Source organism: Corvus moneduloides, chromosome 34 (assembly GCF_009650955.1).
Source record: "Corvus moneduloides isolate bCorMon1 chromosome 34, bCorMon1.pri, whole genome shotgun sequence".
Taxonomy (NCBI): domain Eukaryota; kingdom Metazoa; phylum Chordata; class Aves; order Passeriformes; family Corvidae; genus Corvus; species Corvus moneduloides.
In genome coordinates, this window is record NC_045509.1 from 918,583 (window position 1) to 927,775 (window position 9,193).

The 9,193-nt window shown below is 64.8% G+C and overlaps 1 long non-coding RNA gene across 2 annotated transcripts; it reads left to right on the top strand.

Moving 5' to 3' along the window:
• Window positions 1–1,156: 1,156 nt before the first annotated feature.
• On the top strand, window positions 1,157–4,514 carry LOC116437305. Of its 2 annotated transcripts, none has more exons than XR_004237231.1 (4): window positions 1,157–1,252; window positions 2,269–3,390; window positions 3,746–3,830; window positions 4,474–4,514. It is a non-coding gene; the product is annotated as an uncharacterized LOC116437305 (long non-coding RNA). The 2 variants fall into 2 exon arrangements; XR_004237232.1 differs by having other exon boundaries at window positions 1,219–1,252; window positions 2,234–3,390.
• The last annotated feature ends 4,679 nt before the right edge of the window (window positions 4,515–9,193 follow it).

Consider the following 9,193-nt stretch of genomic DNA (forward strand, 5'->3'; position numbering starts at 1 on the left):
TATGGACTAGCATGTTCCCAGCAGCCACTCCCAGCCACTCCCAGCAGCTCCCACTATAAACCAGTATGGATTAGTATGTTCCCAGTAGTTCCCACTATAAACCAGTATGGACTAGCATGTTCCCAGCAGCCACCCCCAGCCACTCCCAGTAGCTCCCACTATAAACCAGTATGGATTAGTATGTTCCTAGTAGTTCCCACTATAAACCAGTATGGACTAGCATGTTCCCAGCAGCCACCCCCAGCCACTCCCAGCAGCTCCCACTATAAACCAGTATGGATTAGTATGTTCCTAGTAGTTCCCACTATAAACCAGTATGGACTAGCATGTTCCCAGCAGCCACCCCCAGCCACTCCCAGTAGCTCCCACTATAAACCAGTATGGATTAGTATGTTCCTAGTAGTTCCCACTATAAACCAGTATGGACTAGCATGTTCCCAGCAGCCACCCCCAGCCACTCCCAGCAGCTCCCACTATAAACCAGTATGGATTAGTATGTTCCTAGTAGTTCCCACTATAAACCAGTATGGACTAGCATGTTCCCAGCAGCCACTCCCAGCAGCTCCCACTATAAACCAGTATGGATTAGTATGTTCCCAATAGTTCCCACTATAAACCAGTATGGACTAGCACGTTCCCAGCAGCCACCCCCAGCCAGTCCCAGTAGCTCCCACTATAAACCAGTATGGATTAGTATGTTCCCAGTAGTTCCCACTATAAACCAGTATGGACTAGCATGTTCCCAGCAGCCGCCCCCAGTCGCTCCCAGTAGCTCCCAGTGTAAACCAGTATGGACTAGCATGTTCCCAGCAGCCACCCCCAGCCACTCCCAGTCACTCCCAGTTCATCCCCAGGCTCTTACCACCATCCTTCAGTGCTCCCAGCACCTCCCAGTATTCCCAGTACTCTTCTACTTCCTCCCAGTCCATCCCAGTTTCACACATCAGCCCTCAGCACCCCCCCAGCCCCATCCCAGTATGTCCCAGTGCCCTCCCAGCTCCTTCCCAGTCCATCCCAGTGTCCCCCTCCCGTGCAGGTGAGCCGGGAGCTGCTGACGCTTTTCGCCCGGGCGCGGGGGGGGGACGTGGGGGGGGTGGGGGCGGCCCTGGGGGCTCTCGCCCGCCGTGGCCCCGCCCTGGCCGCCGCCCTGGCCACCGCCCGGCCCGGGGGCGACCCCGGCAGCCCCCCCGGGAGCCCCCCCGCAGCCCCCCGGAGCCGCCCGGAGCCAGGGGAGCACGAGGAGGAGGAGGAGGTGAGGGGGATGATGTCATGGGGAGCTGATGACGTCATTGTGGGGGGGGTTTCAGATTTGGGGGTGCTGATGATGTCATCAGCGCGGGTGGGGCTGGGGGGATGAGGTCATGGGGGGTCGTTCTGGGGGGTGCTGATGGCGTCATTAAATTGGGGGGTGGTGACTCCACGGGACCCCCACGTGAGGGGGGGGCTGGGGGGTGCTGATGACGTCATTAAATTGGGGGGTGTGCTGATGACGTCATTAAGTTAGGGGTTGTGATGATGTCATTAAATTGGGGGTGGTGATGACATCATTAAAGTGGGGGGTGGTGCTGATGACGTCATTAAATGGGGGTTGGTGCTGATGACGTCATTAGATTGGGGGTGGTGACTCTGCAGGACCCCCAAGTCAGGGGGGGCTGGGTGGTGATGATGACGTCATTTATTTGGGGGTGGTGACTCCGCGGGACCCCCACGTGAGGGGGGGGGCCTGTGGGGTGCTGATGATGTCATTAAATTGGGGGTGGTGCTGATGACGTCATTAACCTGTGGGTGGTGATGACGTCATTGAATTGGGGGTGGTGCTGATGACATCATTAACCTGTGGGTGGTGATGATGTCATTAAATTGGGATGGTGCTGATGACGTCATTAACCTGTGGGCGGTGATGATGTCATTAAATTGGGGTGTTGCTGATGACGTCATTAAATTGGGGGTGGTGACTCCACGGGCCCCCCACGTGAGGGGGGGCTGGGGGGGGTGATGATGTCACAGCTCGGTTGAAGGGCCCTGGTGATGATGTCATTCCATCCTGATGATGTCATCAAATGGGCGGAGCCTGGGGAGGAACCCCGGGGTGGGGGCGGGGCAGCGATGGCGGCACCAAATGGAGGGAGGGGCACATGGAGGGACCCCCCCCTCCCCCCCCGAGGGAAGGGGAGGGGCACTGATGATGTCACCAAGGGCGGGAGCGTGTGTGACGCTGATGACGTCACCACAGGCCACGCTGATGACGTCATTCTCCCCCCTCCCCAGGCGATGGAGTGCGGGACGCCCCCTCCCCCCCCGGACGGCTGGACCGTGGTGCGGGGGGGGCGGCGGCGGCGATGATGGGGGAGGGGTGTCCTGGGGGGCGCCCCTCCCCCACCCCGCTCCCCAACCTGGGGGGGAATAAAGGCCCCTCCCCCCACGGGGGTGTGGGAAGAGCGCTCGTGTGGTTCTTGGGGGGAGGGGCCACACCGAGAGCCCCCGGCCCTACTGGGACTGCAGAGACTGCTCCCAGTATAGCCCAGTATCGCCCAGTCCCTCCCAGTACAACTCAGCCCCTCCTAGTATCAACGGGTCCCTCCCACTATAACGCAGTCCCTCCCAGTATTACCCAGTCCCTCCCAGCATCACTCAGCCCCTCCCAGTATAACCCAGCCCCTCCCAGTATCGCCCGGTCCCTCCCAGTATAACCCAGCCCCTCCCAGTATCGCCCGGCCCCTCCCAGTATAACCCAGCCCCTCCCAGTATAATGCAGCCCCTCCCAGTATAACCCAGCCCCGCCCAGTATGGCCCGGTCCCTCCCAGCATCACTCAGTCCCTCCCAGTATAGCCTAGTCCCTCCCAGTATCGCCCGGCCCCTCCCAGTATAACCCAGCCCCTCCCAGTATCGCCCGGTCCCTCCCAGCATCACTCAGCCCCTCCCAGTATAGCCTAGTCCCTCCCAGTATAACCCAGCCCCTCTCAGTATCGCCCGGCCCCTCCCAGTATAACCCAGTCCCTCCCAGCATCACTCAGCCCCTCCCAGTATCGCCCGGTCCCTCCCAGTATAATGCAGTCCCCCCCAGTATCGCCCGGCCCCTCCCAGTATAACCCAGTCCCTCCCCCAGCCCCTCCCGTCATGGCGGCCGCTGTCTGGGCCTCAGGGCGGGGGGGCGTGGCCTCCTCCCCACGCGCTGTGATTGGCTCTCACTTTGAATGGCTGCACACGCCTCTCTCCTTATTCCCGCGGTGATTGGTTACCGGGGGCGGGGTCGAGCGGCGATTGGTCAGCCAGACTCAAACCGGGTGGATACGGGCGGTGATTGGTCGCCGCCGGTCGGGTGGGCGGGGCGAGGCGGGAGGGCGGGAAGACGCGGCGGCGATGGCGGCGCGGCTGGAGCGCGCGAGGGGGTGAGCGCGCGACCCCCCCCCCCCCCCCCCCCCCCCCGGGACCCCTGAGGGCTGCCCGGCCGCCATCTTGGATCGGGGGCGTCCGGCGCGGCTCCCCCCAACCCTACGGCAGCCCCGGGGGCTTCGCCGGGTTCCTCTGGGGTCCCTGAGGGTTCACCGGGTCCTCACGGGGTCCCTGAGGTGACGCCCACCCCCACACGGGGCATTGCGGTGTTTCCGTGCCCTCACGCGTCCTCAGTGGTTCTTCGCTGCTTGTCTCCATGTCCCCACTCGCGTCACTGCGGGGTATCGGGGGGATCTGTTCCTTTCCACTCGTGTCTGCGGGGTGTCCCCACACGTGTCCCGGTGTCCCCAGGGCGCTGGCAGCGCTCGAGGCCGCCCTGGCCTTGGAGGAGGAGGAGGGTGATGTCCCCGCTGTTGTCCTGGTGGAACATCAAATGGTGAGACCCGCGGCACCTCAAAATACACCCACGGCGCCCACATCTCCCCCACAGCTGTTCTTGGCTTCTTCGTTTGCCCTCTAACATTCTCATATCTTCTCTAAATTTACTTCTGACCCCCCAAACTCCTCACAGCCCCCCCCCATCTGGCCTTGAGGCTTCTAGTGACCCCCACATTTATCCCCTAAACCTTCCTGACCACCCCATTTTCTGCCCTCGTTTCTTCCCCCATATATTTTCTCAAATCCTTTCTCAGTTCTCCTTTTCGCACCCCATTTTTGCCCCATGTCTCACACCTGGGGCAGGGATTTGGGGGTTCCTGGGTCCACTTGGGGAGGAGTTGGGGATTCCCAGGTCCCCTTTTGGGAGTTCCTGTGTCCAGTTTGGGGGTTCCTGGGTCCCTTTTTGGAGAGTTTTGGGGTCCCCCCTTTTGGTGCAGGGACTTGGGGGTTCCTGGGTCCACTTGGGGAGGGGTTGGGGATTCCCAGGTCCCCTTTTGGGGGTTCCTGTGTCCAGTTTGGGGGTTCCCTGACCTTCCCCAAACCTCCTGACCCCCCAAACCTCCTCCCCCGACCCCCAAAACCTCCATGACTTCCCCTAATCCCCCCAAATCTCCCCCTGACACCCCAAACCTGCCCCCCAGGACACCCGTCGGAAGCAGAAGCTGCTCCTGTCCCAGCTCCGGGTGCTGAAGCTGCTCCTGGGGGTCATCGAGAGCCCGGGGCTGCCCCCAGCCCCCACCAGCCTGCGTGAGCCCCCCAAAACCCCCTGAGCCCCCAAACTGAACCCCAAAGCCGCTTTTCTTCCCAAACTCTGGGTCCTCTCTGAGCCCCCCCAGATCTGTTATGGGGGTGCTGAGAAAGTGCTCCTTGCACTGGAGGATTGAGGGAGCCCAAACTGGGGGGATTGGGATGAGTTTGGGGGTTCCCGAACACCCAGGTGCCCTTTTAGGGGAGGCTTTAGGGATTCCTGGTCACCTGGGTCCCCTTGGGGAGGGGGCTGAGAGGGTATTTGGGGATTCCCAAATATCTGGGTGCCCTTTGGGGGCTCCTGGGTCTGGTTTGGGGGTTCAGGGGTTCCAAGGTCCCCTTTTGGGGGTTCCTATGTCCAGTTTGGGGGTTCGTGGGCCCACTTGGGGAGGGGTTGGGGATTCCCAAGTCCCCTTTGGGAGTTCCTGTGTCAGGTTTAGGGGCTTCAGGGGTTCCCAGGTCACTTTTAGGGTGTTCCTGTGTCCGGTTTGGGGGGTCCAGGGGTTCCTAGGTGCCTTTTGGGAGGTTCCTGTGTCCGGTTTGGGGGGTTCAGGGGTTCCCAGGTCCCTTTTAGGGGTTCCTGTGTCCGGTTTGGGGGGTCCAGGGGTTCCTAGGTGCCTTTTAGGAAGTTGCTGTGTCAGGTTTAGGGGCTTCAGGGGTTCCCAGGTCCCTTTTAGGGTGTTCCTGTGTCCGGTTTGGGGGGTTCAGGGGTTCCCAGGTGCCTTTTAGGGGATTCCTGTGTCCGGTTTGGGGGGTTCCCGGGTCCCTTTTTGGAGAGTTTTGGGGTCCCCCCTTTTGGGGCGGGGGTTTGGGGGTTCCTGGGTCCACTTGCGGAGGGGTTGGGGATTCCCAGGTCCCCTTTTGGGAGTTCCTGTGTCCAGTTTGGAGGTTCCCGGGTCCCCTTTTGGGGGGTTTTAGGGTCCCCCTGCCTTTGGGGGGGCTGACACGGGCCCCCCCTCAGGCGAGGCGGCGGCGGCGGCGCGGGGCCGCTGGCAGGAGCTGAAGGCTCGCTACGGGGAGGCCCTGGGGGCCCTGGGGGGGGCCGTGCCCCCCGCCCTGGCACAGCTGGACAGGGGCCGGCGGCTGCTGCAGCGCGGGAGGGCAGCCCTGGGGGCCCGGCTGGAGCAGGTACGGGGGGGCTGGGGGGGTCCTGGGGGGGCCGGGGGGACAGTGTGGGTTCCAGGGGTCCCATGGGTGCTGGGGGGACAGTGGGGGTCTTGGGAGTCCCATGGGTGCTGGGGATGGGACTGGGGGCACAGTGTGGGTCCTGGGGGTCCCATGGGTGCTGGGGCTGGGTTAGAGGGGGGGTATGTGGGTAAAGGGGGTTCCATGGTGGTGGGGGGATGATGTGGGGTGGGGGGGGAAGGGGGGGACACATGGGTGCTCAGGGCAGGAGTTAGCAGGGGCTGGGGTGATGGGGGGGGCTTAGGGAGGCGAAATGTGGGTCTGGGGGCTCCCATGGGGGGTCTGGGGACTCCCATGGGTGCTTGGAGGTCCCATGGGTGCTGGGGGGTGTGGGGGCTCCCATGGCGGGGTCTGGGGGCTCCCATGGGGGGGTCTGGGAGCTCCCATGGGGGGGTCTGGGGGCTCCCATGGGTGCTGGGGGGGTCTGGGGGCCCCCATGGGTGCTGTCCCTCCCCCCAGCAAGAAGAGCTGCGGGTGAAGCTGCGCGAGGCCACAGAGAGACGGGACCGGGTGAGACTGGGGGGCACCCTTGGGGTCCCCCTGCCCTGGGGGGGCTCTTGGGGGGTCCCCTCACCTTGGGGTGCCCCTGCCCCGTGGGGGGGTCCGTTTGGGGGTTCCCTCCCTTTTCGGGTCTCAGTCTCTTTTCTCCATTTTGGGGTCTGCCCCAGTTTAGGATCTCTTTAGACCCCAGTCTGGGATCTTTCCTGCCCAGTTTGGGGTCTGAATCCCCCCAGTTTGGGATTTCTTTCTTCCCCAGACTGGGGACTCATCTGCCCCAGTTTGGGATCTTTTCTTCTCGAAATTTGGGGTCTTAGTTCCCCCCAGTTTGGGGTCTCTTTTTCCCCCAGTTTGGGGTCTCTTTTCCTCCCCAGTTTGGGGTCTCTTTTCCTCCCCAGTTTGGGTTCCCTTTCCCCCCAATTTGGGGTCTCTTTCACCCCCAGCTGCTCCGGCGGGTTCAGGAGCGGCGCCTGCAGCGGCTGGGCCGGCAGGAGGCGCTGCGGAGCCTGCGGGGGACAGCGGCCAGGTGGGGGATGGGGGACAGGGAGGGGACAGGGAGGGGACAGGGAGGGGACAGGGGCCAGGTGGGGGAGGGGGGACAGGGAGGGGACAGGGAGGGGACAGGGAGGGGACAGCGGCCAGGTGGGGGAGGGGGGACAGGGAGGGGACAGGGAGGGGACAGGGGAGGGGACAGGAGGGGGGACAGGGGAGGGGACAGGAGGGGGGACAGGGGCCAGGTGAGAGCCAGGAAGGGAGAGGGGATGGGAGGGGACAGGGGAGGGACAGCGGCCAGGGAGGGACAGGGGAGGGGACAGCGGCCAGGTGAGGGATGGGGGGCACAGGTGAGGGATGGGGGAGGGGCCAGGGAGGGCCAGGGGTGAGGGGGAACCGAGAAGCGGGGACAGGTGAGGGTGGGGACGGGAGGAGAGCATTGGGGGGGCACAGGTGAGGAGGGTCGGGTTTGGGGTCCGGTGGTCCCTGGGATTTGGGTGGGGGGAGGGTCCAGGGCTCCTCAGAGGGACCCAGGAGTTTATGGGGACCTCCAGCATGGGGGGGGGGGGGAAGTTCTCAGGGTGGGGGAGGGGTCCTGGGAGAGACCCCAGACGTTGGGGAATGTTCAGGAGCACCCAGTGGGTGTCCAAGTGGGGCTCCTGGGATAGTGGGGGGGTCCCAGGGATTTTGGGGGGTGGTCGTGTACCCCCCGCCCCCCATGCACTGCCATTGGCTGCAGGGTGGAGGCCTCGTGCCAGCTGTACCAGGCCCTGGCGGGGGTCCGGGTGCTGCCCCCCTCCCCACGGACCCCCGAGCTGGAGCTGGAGCTGGGGCCCCCCCCCGGCTCCCCCCATTCCCTGCCCCCCCTTCAGCTGAGCCTCAGCCCTGGCGGGGGGGTCCGACTGCAGGTGAGGGGCTGGGGGGGGGGGCTGGGGGGGATTTGGGGTCTTGGGAGGGGGAATTGGGGGGTGGTTGGGGGATGAGGGGGCACTGGGAGGGCCTGGGGGGGATTTGGGGGAGCACTTGGAGAGCTGGGGGGGGGGGTGTGGAATTCTTGGGGGTCGGGAAGGTTGTGGGGATGCACTTGGGGGGTTCTGGGGGGTTTTGGGGTCTCACCACCCCCCCCATTTTCCCCCTAGGGACCCCCCCCGGGGCTGCCCCCTCCCCTGGGCCCGGGGCTGCTGGAGCTGCAGCGGCGCTGCTGGGAGGGCTGGAGCCTCTGGGCGGAGGTGACGCACCTGAGGAGCAGGTGAGGGGGCCTGGGGGGGCTTTGGGGGGCACCTGGGGGGGCTTTGGGGGCCTGGGAAGCACCTGGCGGGGCTTTGGGGGCCTGGGAAGCACCTGGGGGGGCTTTGGGGCAGCTCTGAAGGGTCTGGGGGGAATAACTGGGGGGGGTAGGGGGCATTTGGGAGGTTCATTGGAGGGGTTGGGGGGTTTTTGTAGGAGGCCAGGGGGTTTTTGGGGCAGTCCTGGGGGGCTTTGGGGTAATTAGCAGGGTGGGGAGCACTTGGGGGGTCAATTAGGGGGGCTGGGGGTTAATTGGGGGGCTCTTTGGGGGACCCCAACCCCCTGGTGACCCCGCTGTGCCCCCAGGTTTGCCCTGGACTGGCAGCCGGAGTTGGGGCTCCTGCGGGTCCTGGGGGGCCCCCGGGGGGCCGAGACCCTCTGGACGCTGGAGCTGGAGCCGGGGTACCCCAAAAATGGGGGGGTGCATCTGCTGCCCCCCCCCCGCGGGGGCCCCCCCCCTCCCCGTGAGTTCTTTGGGGGTGTCCTGGGGGAGCTTGGGGGGTCTCTCGGAGGGGGGTGGGGGGGTCTGGGGGGCAATCTGAGGGTCCCTGGAGGTGGGTGGGGGTCCTGGGGGGTCACCTGGGGGTCCCTGAGGGCAGTTTGGGGGATCCCAGGGACACTGGGGTGTCCTAGGGGTGGTTTTGGGGTCCCTGGGGGCAGTTTGGGGGGTCCCAGGGACACTGGGATGTTCTGGGGGTGGTTTTGGGGTCCCTGGGGGGGTTGTGGGTGTCCGAGGGGGCTCTTGGGGGTCCCAGGGGCACCCCAGGGATGGGTTTGGGGGGGCTCTCGAGGGGGCACATGGGGGGGTCCTGCGAGTGACCCCCTCCCCCCCCCCAAACCCCTTTTTCCTCCACAGCCGCCCCCAGACCCCCCCACTCTGACCCAGTGGCTGGAGCTGCTGGTGGGAGTGGGGGTCCCTGAGGGGTCCCCAGCATCCAAATCCTGCTGAAAACGGGGGATCCCCCCCCCCCCCCCAAAAAAAACCCCTCCCCATAAAAAACCCCAATAAACTCCCTGCACCCCCTTCCCCAGCTCTGCCTCCCCCCAAAAACAAAGGGATTTCGGGGGTTTTGCAGGAGCAGCTTTATTGTGGGGAGGGGGTGCCGGGGCCGGGGGCTGCAGGGGTTTGGGGGTGCCCCGGGTGGGGGGGGG